This window comes from Sminthopsis crassicaudata, chromosome 3 (assembly GCF_048593235.1).
Source record: "Sminthopsis crassicaudata isolate SCR6 chromosome 3, ASM4859323v1, whole genome shotgun sequence".
NCBI lineage: Eukaryota > Metazoa > Chordata > Mammalia > Dasyuromorphia > Dasyuridae > Sminthopsis > Sminthopsis crassicaudata.
Genome location: NC_133619.1, coordinates 539730127 through 539743193, shown reverse-complemented (window position 1 = coordinate 539743193; position 13067 = coordinate 539730127). Strand labels below are relative to the sequence as shown.

General features: G+C 33.0%; 1 protein-coding gene across 5 annotated transcripts in view; it reads left to right on the top strand.

Moving 5' to 3' along the window:
* CNTN5 (contactin 5) overlaps positions 1 to 13067 on the top strand; it is a 1627773-nt gene that overhangs the window by 703594 nt on the left and 911112 nt on the right. Inside the window, exon 1 of one of the 5 annotated variants that reach the window (XM_074304447.1) lies at positions 8472 to 12648. The exons of the other annotated variants lie outside the window; for them this stretch is intronic. The gene's annotated coding sequence lies outside the window, so the exon portion shown is untranslated. Of the gene's footprint in view, positions 1 to 8471; positions 12649 to 13067 lie in introns of those variants that run through there. 5 annotated transcript variants of the gene reach the window in all.

Sequence of the window (13067 nt, the reverse complement as noted above, 5' to 3'; positions counted from 1 at the left end):
AGGGAGTTGTTTTCTATTTCCATTTTGTCAAATCTATCTTTTAATGAGCTATATGCTTTTTCTAAACCCTCTTGCAAAGTTTTCATTTCCTTTTCCCATTTTTCTTCCAGCTCTCTTTTAAGATCCTTTTAAATTTCTTCTAGGAGAGCCTTGTGTGAAGGAGACCAGGTTAAATCCTCTTTTGGGCCTTCATCTGGAGACAATCTGCTTTTAGCCTCCTCAGGGTTTGAAATCTGTTCTCTTTCACCATAAAAGCTGTCTATGGTGAGAGTTCTCTGCTTTTTTACTCATTTTTTTAAAGGTAAGGTCTGCTTTTAGGGCAGGGGAGGTTTTCTAAGCTTCCTCTACAAGTAGCTGCAACTACACTGGGTCAGTGATGACTCACGCCCAGTGCTGGGTAGCTGTGGCCATGTCCCTTGAGATTCAGGCATTTCCAGTTCACTACTTACCTTTTGTGTTTGTGTTGGATATTTTATATCTTCTCTGTTGATCTATTGACTTGCAGCCAGAGAAAAGTAGCCAACACTATTGTAGATTCTTCCTCATAGATTCTCCACATGGAGCTCCCAACACCCAGTCTGCAATGCCTCAATGGTGTCTATGCTCAGCTTGCTTGCTCTTGGCCTGCCTCCTTCTGTGCCTCATTGAAATAGACCTTTTCTCGTGGTCTTTGAAATTATCTTCTGCAGGAATATGTTGCACTCCCAATATTCCTGGATTCTGCCAAACCAGAGCTAATTCAGAGGCTGAATTTGCAAATTAATCTGAGGGTTGTGACAGGAGGTCAGAAAGAAACATGTCCTCTTCACCATCTTGACTTCACTCCCTCCATTCCAATATCTTTGACAAGAAAAATTTAAACAGTATCACAATGAAGACTAAAAGTGAATAATGATGTTTATTCTTGTGATATACTTTGCTTCCATGGGCATATGAAATTATTCTTCTAAAAGGACAAATACAATTTCCAGAACAAGTATCATCGTGTATAAAATTGCTTCTAGTTATACCAAATCATATTTGATATGTATATGACTTTGGATGAAGGCATGAGATAGCTTGGACATATTCATTCTGTAATTGAGTGTGAATTGGACATAAAAGGCATTGAAATATATTTTGATAGATGCAAAAATCTTGCTGGCCATAAAATTTGCCAACTTTTGTCTCACTGTTGATACATTCCCAAATAAAGTTATTTCTCCCTATCCATTCTTTGTATCCTCTTTCAAAGTATCATATTCTTAGAGTTGGTCAAGATTTAACAAATCACCTAATCCAATCCATATCAATTCAGGAATCTCTTCTCCAATATCTAATAATGAAAATCCAACTTCTACTTAGAGCTCTCTGTTGACAAAGAACCCTTTGAAATCTGACATAGCTCATTCTACCATTAGATATTTGTAATTATTTGGAATGTTTACCTTGTACAGGGTATTTCAAAAAGTCTTAGTTCAGGGTAAAGCTAAGAATTCTGTGATATCTTATTATTCAATTGTGTTTTATTTTTTGAGAGATCATGAACTACTTTCCACGAGGTTTTCTTGACAGAGATATTGGAATGATTTGATATTAAATTTTCCAATATGTCCTCAGTTAATAGATGAGGAATTAAAGCAAATAGTGATCAGTGTCTCCCTGACTCCATGTTCAGTGCTCTATCCCTGCACTATCTTGCTTACACTAAACCTAAAATTACTCCTCCAAAGTTCTCTACCCACTACTCTTGGGTCTGTTCTCTGGCCCCACACTAAATAAACCTAATCTTTCTTCAATAAAATGGCATTCATATACTTAAAGACAATAAATACTCTTCACCCTTAAGTCTTATTCAGGCTAAATAGCTGCAGTTCCTTTAATTGATCTTCTTTTAGACTGTTCTAGTTGAAAATTTTTAGATGTATCAGATTTTTTTTAATATCCCCGCTACAACCTGATATTCAGAACTATTGATTATATTATTTTTGGAAAAAAACTCCCCACAAAGGAATTTTCCAGGAGTCATGCTCAAAGAAAATTATAATTATGTGTGCTGAGTATATTATTCCTTTTGGGTAATATTCAAAGTAAAGAAGAGGGGGGGTCTACTATCTTCCCTGTTGGGGGATGAGAGATAAGAACAACACACTCAATTTGTAATCAAAAGACCTGAGTTCAAATCATGACTATTTATTTAATATCTTACCTAGCATAAGTGAGGGGACCTCCAACAACCATAGTTTCTATATCTCTGAAATAAGGCTAATGAAGCTTGTAATAAGAGGAAGCATGACAAAGTGCTATAGATAAAGGACCAGCTTTAGACTCAGAAGATGCTAGATTTCAATGCTTTCTCTCTCACAAAATGTTTACATGAAAATAAAGAAATAATTTAACTCCTCAGTGTGCCAGGCAACACTATAAAACTGTTAAGTTAATAAATACATTAGGAGGGAATATATGTTAAAAAAGAGTACTGGTTTGAGAGTCATGATTCCTGAATCCCAGCTCTACCTTTTACTAGCTATGTGACTTTGAGGAGAAGGGAGGGCAGTAGTAAGGGAATACATCTTTTTATAACACCTACTTATCTTCTACTTTTGCTAAGATTTTTACAAATATTATTTCATTTCACCAGGCCATAAAAGATTCTCTTGTACATGTAAACATTTTAAAAAGTTTTTGTTATGTCTTATGTAGTCAACTATACTGTTTCTATTTTACCTTATACCTACTCTTAGTAGTAAAAAAAAAAAAAAAAAAAGGCCATAAATTGAAATTCACTTCTTAAATGTGTTTTCATCACCTGGCATTTATAATCCAAATAATATAGTATTATTACTTAATACAATACCCAGTAATCTTGATTCCAATCCTCCTACATTTAAGAAAAAGAAACCCTTCAGAAAGGCTTGTCTGATAGTCTCCCTAAGGACATGTCAGACATTCCTACAGAATCTATGGTGAACCTAAAATATGTAGCCTTCACATTATACCTGTCTACTAAAGTTCTGAGTAGAATAAAGTAAACAGGAGAATGCATCTCTGTCTCCAGAGAGGCTATATTCAGCCTAAATGAATGAGGTATCATTTTGACAATTATAGAGCTCCATCTATAGAATAGTCAACCATGTTTTCCTAAGGCATTGAGAATTCAAGTTGTTAGATTCTTCTTCAATGGTACATAGTATTATCCAGAATCTTGTACTAAGAAAGAAAGAAAGAAAGAAAGAAAGAAAGAAAGAAAGAAAGAAAGAAAGAAAGAAAGAAAGAAAGAAAGAAAGAAAGAAAGAAAGAAAGAAAGAAAGAAAGAAAGAAAGAAAGAAAGAAAGAAAGAAAGAAAGAAAGAAAGAAAGAAAGAAAGAAAGAAAGAAAGAAAGAAAAAAGAAAAACTCAGGTTTCTTTGAACTAGTAAGCCAGAGGCATTTTTGTCTATGTGACAAAATTCTGAACTTGGGTAAGATCCAATCCTCTTGACTCTTCAACTTTGATTAGCTCTGAAGCCAACTGTTTGCCACAGATGATCCCTGAGGTAAAATTAAATATTGCTTATATTTGATTTCTACTCCATTCACATTTTGGCTTGATAGTCCAGTGTCAAGCCTAGTTTCCAATCATGATGCCTATTACACCATATACTCTATGGAAACACAGACATATCTTACATACTATTCAGTATACCAGTGCCTGTCACATTTAATAAAATAGGTTTTAATCAATTGTTAAATGAATGACCATTTTTTCTACTTTCATGGATCTACAATAATATCAATATGAGTAGTTGAGGAATACTTAGCACACTAATACATCATAATGGTCTTGAAGTTTCTCATGGCCTCCAGATCCTTCCTGGTAGAGATTTGATTGTCAGTTAAATTTGTACCCAGGAACAAAAAGAAGGACACTGCTAATAACAGAATTTTCAACTTAGAAGGGACCTCAAAAGCATTCACTCCAAGCCTTATTCAAATAACAGTTTCCTCTATAATATAGCTAATAAATGATTGGTGTACTATTAGCAATAACCCTGCTTGGTATTGTTAATCCTAACCACAATTTGGTATTTTACACATAAACTCAATTTAATATCTAGACTTTAAAATTATAATTATAACATCTATAGTGTGTAACCAATTAGATTCGATTTCTATGCTCCTCATTATCTCACACTTTAAGAAGTAGGCTGGTTTAGTCACTTAAGAGTAGGGGTACAAACAGGATTAGAAGGAGTCCAGAAAGTTGGGGGAAAGAATTTCAGCAATAAAGGTCTCAGAGAACTGAGCCAAATTTATAAGAATACAAGTAATTTCTCAATTGATAAATGGTCAAAGGATACGAATGGTCAATTTTCAGAAGAAGAAATCAAAACTAACTAGAGTTATATGAAAAAATGCTCCAAATCACTTATGATTAGAGAAATATAAATTAGGACAACTCTGAGGTTTCCCCTTACATCTGTATTGGTTGATATGACCAAAAAGGAAAATGGTAAATATATTGGAGGGGAAGTGGAAAAATTGGGACACTGATGCAATATTGGTGGACTTGTAAATTGTTCTAACCATTTTGGAGAAAACTTTATAATTGTGCCCAAAGGGAAATAAAACTGGGCATACCATCAATATCCCCACTAGATCTGAATCCCAAAGGAATCCCCTAAAAGCAGAAGAATCTTTTTGCATAAATACAAATATGTGTATACACACAAATATACATATGCATTTATACACATACATACACACATATAACAGCTCTTTTTGTGGTAGCAAAGAATTGGAAATTAAGGGGATGTCCATCAATTGGGGAAAGGCTGAACAAGTTGTGGCATGTGACTGTCATGAAACACTATTAGGCTATAAGAAATAATGAGTAGGATGATTTCAGAAAAAAAACTTGGAAAAACTTACATGAATTATTGCTAAGTGGAGAGACAACATCTGAACAACATTGTACACACAAAAATAAACATTGTCTGATTATCAGCTGTGAATGTCTTAGCTATTCTCAGCAATACAATAATCTAAGAGAATCCTAAATGACTCATAATGAAAAAAAAATGCTATTCAACTATAGAGAAAGAACTTATGAAGTCTGAGTGAAGATTGGAGTATATTACTTTGTACTTTTTGTTATTGTTTTTGTTTGTGGTTTGTTTTAGGAGTTTGAGTATAGAGGGCCAGAGATAATGGGGAATTCTAGGTTAGGTATAAATCTCTTTAATTCAGTAAAAGGAACCCTGCTGCATGTCCAGTTTGGCTCCCCATAACCCCCCAAGAATGTCTCAGCCTTCCTGAGAAGTCACGGACATGCCAACCTATGTTATAATTAAAGCAGAATGATACCAGGTGGCAAAGAAACATCTGCACAAAATAGCAAACTGTTTAGGTGGTCCTGCATTAGTGCATGTACAGTGTGCTATGGTTATATAAGGGTATTGGGGGAGAATTTGTAATAAGCAGAGTCTATGTTTGACTATCCACATGGTCCCACCTCTTCACTCCTCTCCCAAGATCAAGGATTCTGGCTGGTACCTATCCTACAGTGAGCTAGTCCTGACATTACATTTGGGAGAGGAGAGGAGAAATCTAATATAATTTTCTTTCAAATGATTAATATAAGAATATGTTTTGCATGATTACAGTTGTATAACTTGAATCAAATTATTTACTGTTTCAAGGAAGGGTAATGGGATGGAAGCAGAGAGAATTTAGAACTCAAAATTAATAAAAAAAAAGAATACTACAACTTATTTTTACATGTAATTAAGAAAAAAATTATTAAAAAAATCTGAAGCAAAAAAATAAGCAGTCATATAGTAAAACACCAGATAAACTTATACAAAAATAAAAAATAAATAAATAGTAGAGTTTTAAGTATTTCATTTCTAAAATCTGATAAGCATGAGATCCTTAACAACATTGCTTTAAGATGGAAAGATCTAGTGACTCTTCCCTCCCCAACTTCTGCCCAATATGGAAGAAGAAAGGCATAAAGAATTTGGAAAATATACTTGGTACAATACATGGAATCAGAATTCTGGTTTGGCAAAATGATAAAGTAGTGGTGAAATTTAGACATTGTTAAAGAACAGAAGAAAGCAACTAAAGTGTATCAAATTGATCAGTGTATAAATTAACAAAATATGCACAAGCTTAATTAAAATATTTTATTTGCACAGCGACTACACCTTACATTTTCTTTCAGATAATCAGTAAAGCAGTATTATAAAAGATGAGTGCTATTACGTATCTAATTAAGCAAGTTAACAGAAATGCCACTTTTTTATGAAAATGTATTTAGTTTCTCAAAGATAAAGTAGATAGTAGTACAACAACAAATAATATTTTGCTTTCAAATGCAAAGAAATTATAGTTACTTTTATAATATATTTAAACAAAAAGTATCAACTTCCTTTAGGTTGTTTCTACATTTTCTCATGTCTAAACATGATGATAAAATGTTATCATTTAAGTTTAAAAATATCAAACTTCAAAAACATAAATGCTTTTAAGTTACAGGATATTTTTCTACTCTGCATATTTTCATATGAAATATTCCACAATTACAGTGTGATTTTAACAAACATTGAATCTTTTTTTCTAAACATGACACACTTTTACAATCACCTTTTCATATTGATAAAATTTGAGCAGGAAAAATTTCAGATCTGAAATTTAACTATAACAAAGTTCCTATTTGACTAAAATGTTTTCCAAAATTAAAAACACATTAAAAGGAATATGAATTATGTTACTTTCTCTGTTTGTAAAGTTGAATATGTCATTTAGCCCTCAGTTTCCCTCATCTATGAAATAAAGAGGCAAATAGATGGACTTTAAATTTCCATCTACCTCATAATCTGTGATTTCTATTGAGAGATATAACATATGGATAGTTAGATTGTGACCCTGACACCTTCCTGATGTTCTTCAAAGAAGCAGAGGAAGACCTACAATTCTTTGGGAGTGGTGGGTGTAAGGCAGGGGAAATATATGAATGTTTTATGATGGGTAAAAAGATTTTCACATGATGAGGAGATATAAAGGGATTGAAATTTGCTTCGGAATAACAGAGTACCTAAATAAGTAAGCTCACAAATCCATCTATGGATTATAGAATCAGAGATCCTTAATTAAAAGGGGCATCAAAAAACGATCTAGTTCTCCTCATTTGACAGATAAGAAAAAGAGACCAAGGAAAGTTGTAACATGCCCAAGGTTGATTTAGAAAGACCAGGGTCATTCATTGCACCCCAGGTCATTGCAGTTGTGTTGACTGTTTTGTTGACACTGGACTTTGATGAGGTTGGAAAAGAGAGGGTGAAGTTGACAACTATGCGCAGCTCTGCTAATTTAAATCTAATTTATGCTTACATCAAGAAATCACCTTTGTGATGAACTTGAAGGATGAAAAAGAAGAAGTAGTAATTATCAGAGGGGAGATTTGAACCTTGTTCCTCTAACTCCAGCTATTTGTTCTTTCCATTGGAGTAAGCATTTTCTTTTAAACAGGGATAATCCTTCAAATATCCTCCAAATTAATAATGAATCCTGTTGAACACCAAATGATTTTTAATTGTTCACTTCATATAATATCTCTCTGTGTCTAGGTCTCCCTCTCTTTTTCATCTTTGTCTCTGTCTCTTCCTCTCTTTTTTTACTCAATCTCCCTTTCTCTGTCTCTTTCTTCTTTCCTTTCTTAGTTTTTATCTGTTTGTCTTTCTGGTCTTTCTCTCATTTCTGTTTCTCTGTCTTTCTGTATCACTCTTTTCTCCCTCTGTCATTTTTGTCAGTATAGGGATTTGGCTCATAAAGAAAAATCTATCTGCCAATGTAGACATTCTATGTATCTTGCCATACTTCCTGCCAACATTTTAATTACCAAATCAAAATGGAGGAGAAGGAATCTAAATCAATGGAAGAAAATATAGAATTATATCTTGGGCGGAAAATTATTCTGTCTTTTAGTCAAGTTAATTATTGTAAATGTTTTAACATCATGTGAATCATTTTTACCCCCAGCCCCCATTTTCCAAAATATTAGATACCTTGTCATACACTGAATCATACACTCTGCTTTCACTTGATGATTTGGAGACTCTTATGAACATCATGACACTTGGCACAGAATGGGCACCTAATTTTGATTTGTTGACTTGATTTGATCATGTAGGCATATCAATAAACAGGGTCCTGCACAGTGTTAACTACTGTTTGGAGAGATTGCTATCCATGGTCTTGCAATTTACCCTTGTAATTTGTGGAAAATTCTTTTGTTCAAGAATTCAATAAATCCTGATTGCTGCTAATCAGCCTGGAATTTCTCCTGTTGTTTTCTAGAAGGACACAACTATGCTATTTTTGAAATTGTGTATCAGTTTATCTTTATTTTTTTTCATTATCTTAGTTTATAATTGGTTATTTCTTTTAGGCTTGTCACATGATAAGTAGTTTGAATAATCTTCTATTATCTCTTGGTCATATTTGTCCACTTATATCCATTTCAATCTTGAAACAACTGCTATCATTGAAATAAATTCAGTGCTTCAATATGGCATGGAGTTCATCTTGGTATTTTGAAAGCTGTGTTTTAGTAAAACAAAACAAAAAAATTGTCACATGTTATTAAGATGAAAATACAGGAATTTTATCATTTCTGATGAAAACCATTAGCTTAAAAATGGAGGATTTAAAATATGTCACACTAGTGAAATTGTGGGTGTTTTAAAGATTTGAAATAATTATCCGTATCCTGACCATTTTGCTTAGGTGATCTAGTCTGCTATTTAATTTTTTCATGCCTCATTTCTGCTTAAACTGGTTAATGAGACTCAGTTAACCAACAAACTAACAATATGTGAGATTCTAAATTAGGTATAGTGACATTGGGTATTCAATCTGGCAATGTTTGGATTTGCCACACTATGGGCACCTGATAAATAAAGATGTGACAAGAGCAAGGTTTACAGTCACATACCCAAATGTATTTAAAGACTACCTCTTAACTCTCAAATTCAATATTACTTTCATGCCACATTATTTGCCAGTCATTTAAAAAATACTTAATTTCTTGCATATTTTCTAATTATTTACTTATTTTAGGAACTAAGCAACATCTAAACTCTAATTCAAACATTACTCTAAAATTACCTACCAAAGCTTTCTGAATTGGGACACTATTTTTAAATTGGGGCTTTTGGGGGCAATTTTATAGACTCTCTTCCAGCTGTCTATGTCATCTCCTCATTAAAAACCAAGCAGCAGCAACAATAACAACAACAAAAACAGCTTTGCCCAGATGGCAGGAACTACTTGAGACTGTTATTAGGAATAGCCTTTGTGCTGAATAGAGATCAATACTTGTCAACTTTCTGTCACTTTTCATACAACCCATAAAATTTAAAATGAAACAAATACTCACTGTATTACAATATTTTAAAATTTCAGTATAGTGATTACTGTTACCATATGGCAAAACATTGTCAAATCATTATTGTTATTATTGGCATTTACTCAAAGCAAATTCTAGTTGATTCTAGATCACATGGTGATACTAAAAGTTACTCTGAAACAAAAGTTAAAATGGATTTAGGCATTTTATTTCATATACTTACTAGTTGTGTTACTCTGGGCAAATCACTTAATCCTGCTTGCCTCAGTTTCCTCAAATGTCAAATGAATAAGAGAAGAAAATGGCAAATCACTCTAGTAGTTTTTATATTTTATTTTTTTTCACTCTAGTAGTTTTGCTAAGAAAACTCCATATAGGGTCATAAAGAATCAGACATACTGACAAACAATAACAATATGTTGTTATAAAATTTATAACGCAGTTTACTTATGTTATACCACTTTATCTTTATGCCAGCTTTAAGAGGTACATGATATTATTATCTTCATCTTACATGTAAGTCAACTGAGGCAGAGAGAAGTTAAATGGCTTGCCAATAAGATTACTTCTTTAGAAGGTGTCACAATAACTTTTGAACTCAGAGGTCTTTCTGATTCCAAGGCTAGAATACTTTCTTCATTGTAGTACCTAGTGCTTAGAATGGATCAAGAAAACTGAATGATAGGAATTGGAGTGGGGAGAATTTAGTGGAATTCTTAGACAAAACATATAGTGTGAAAAAGATTTTTAAAAAAATATCTGCTACTCTAGGCTTTAATAAAAGAGACAGAGCATCTATAATAAGGAAAGTATTACCTCCTATGCTTGTCTTCAGAGGGCAGAAGTGAGAACAATGAATTTAATCTGTATAAAAAAAGACTCAGTTTAAGGGAAAACTTACTAAAATTTGGGCTAACCAAATGTGGAAAGAATCATGTCAGCAATAGCTCCCCCTCATTATAGGTCTTCAAATAAAAATTAGTTACTTAATGTGTTATACAGGCAATTATTTTTCAGTGATAATTTGGACTAAGTGCCTACTGAGTTCATTTCTAACTGAGAGTTTTTAGATATAAAATCTCTCCTTTTAATTCATAGATAATAATTTAACTGCTATTCAAATAACTACTACAGAACAGGGCTTTTAAAAAAATGTTTTCCACTTGTGACCCCTTTTTGCCAGAGAAAGTTTTACACAAATAGTTATACAAATAAAACATTTACTGATAATGAATCTTAAATTTCCCAATTTCACAACCTCCACATTCACTTATGAGACTCCCTATGAGATCATGAATGGCAGTTTAAGAAGCTTTGTTATAGAAGATCTAGGGATCACAATAGACATCATTCTCAATATGAGGTAACAATGTGATATGACAGCCAAGGAATGTGATGCAATTTTAGACTGTTTTGACAGAAATAGACCCTCCAGGAATGAAAAAGTGACAGTGCTTTCATGCTTTTGCCTTGGGCACAATCCATCTGGAGTGCTATAATCAGGTTTTAGCACTGAATTTTAGGAAAGATATTGAGAAGCTGAAGAACACCCTAAGGAGAGCAGCAAGGATTTGAAGGACCTCAAATTTATGGTCTATTGTGCTAAAATTAAGGAACTGAGCATATTTGACTTATGTTATAGGCAAGAAAAGGGCCTGATAGTTGCCTTCAAGTTCCTATAGGGCTGTCCTGCAGAGGATACATTAGAATTGTTCTTCGATCAAAAAACACTAGATGTCAAGAATTGTGCTACAGAGTTAGTACAATTGCCTACAGAGGCAAATGCAGGATTAGGTTCCTAAACAGAACAAATAGGTAAATTTAGGCTTGATGTCAGGAAAAAAGTTCTGAACAATTAGAGCTATCCTAAAGTAGGAGTTGCCTCTAATGGTACTGGTTTCCAGTAGTTCTTCAAACAAAGTCTGGATGACTACTTTTCAGATGAGTTGTCAGGAAGATTATTTTTCACAAAAGATTTAGATTAGATGGTGTCTAACTTCCCTTGTAACTGTGACATTCAATAATTCTTTAAATTCTGTTTCATGAAAACTTCACCAAACTAAAGGAACCATAACACATACCCTATTTAGATTACATTAAAGTATGTCTATGTAACCCCAGAGAGATATGTAACTAGCTACAGAATCAGTTCCCACAAATAATAGAAGGTTACATTCTAGCATGTAAACACACAAACATGACAGAATAAAGTCATTTTACAATAAAAAGTTTTTTTTTTTCCTTCAGTGCTCTGGAAAGTAATTTCATATTTTCAGAGATCATCCTTACTGTAAAGAATGTCTGGTCTTGTTATATATTTTACATTTTTATTCTTTGTAGTGCCATAGTTTGTGGGACCTTGAATTTTCTCTTTCTTTTAAAGCTAAGAATCATTATTTACTAATGTTGTCACTTATGATTAATGAAGTATTCATTACCTAAGGCCATATTCTTCCGGTTGACATCTCTATGAATTTATAGGGGAAAGGCTGTGTTTATTTTACAATATGCTCTATCCTTAACACAGAGATCTTGCTAGGGAACCATTTGTTTGAATTATATGACATAGGATAAAATGTGAAGGTTGAGCTTGCCAAGATGTAAAACAACTATAGAAGTCACTCAGGATGATTCCAGAAGTTGTCATATATCTCTTTCAGAGCTGAAGTAAAAGTAAGGATGAGCATAAAATAACAAAATAACAAAACTGGAAATATGGAGCACAGTTTATATGTCATTTAGAGTTTAAAATATACCACTTATTATTAATATTGAATATTGTGTAGAAATAAAAAGTAAAACCATTAGTATCATTGTTTGGCTATTGTCATTCTCAAAATTAAGGCACCTTTTCTGCATTTTTAGATTTTATTTCAGTAATATGCATTACTTTTTTGAGAGAGAGTGATTGTTTCTTGACTGCATGGCAGCCTATAATTTAAAGACTCATTATTGTCAAATAGCTTTCATTTATTATTGGACATACATCTATCATTGTCAAAGTTTTGAAAAAAAATTCTAATGAATGTAATAGTCATTCAAGGATTTTGATGGATATTTTGGCCATCAGAACTATGTTTTGGCTCTTGCTGATGTGAAACCAGTTCAATTGTTGCTTTAAATATAAATTATATTATTAATTATATATTATAATTAAACAATTTATACTATCAAAATAATTTATTTACAGGGAAGGCACTGTGGTACACTGGAAAGAGTGTTGCATTTAAAGTCAAAGTACCTAACTGAATCCCAGCTGTGCTAATTCCAGTTGAGGTAAATGAGCAAGTAATTTCTTTTATTGGCACCCCAGATTTCTCATCTATAAAATGTTGAGAGGTGGACTTGATATCCTCCAAGTTTCCTTTAGCTGTAATATTTTATGAGATTTTATGAAACCTGGCAGAACAATCAAGCTTCTGCATCAATTCCCACTGTTTCAATTCATCACACAATTATTAAGTGACTATTATGTATCAGGCAATGTGCTAAGTCTGAGGATATAATTAAGAGACAGTCCTGGTGTCAAGGAACTTACAATTTAATGGGTGAAGATAACATACAAAAAACATTTGAAAGAGATGTGGCAAAAGAAGGTACCCAGCTCAGTGGCATGTTTTCAAAGAAATAAAGCTAATGAGAACAATTGCTGGACAATGGAGTTACCAGGAAGATTGTGAGTTCTAGGAAGGAGT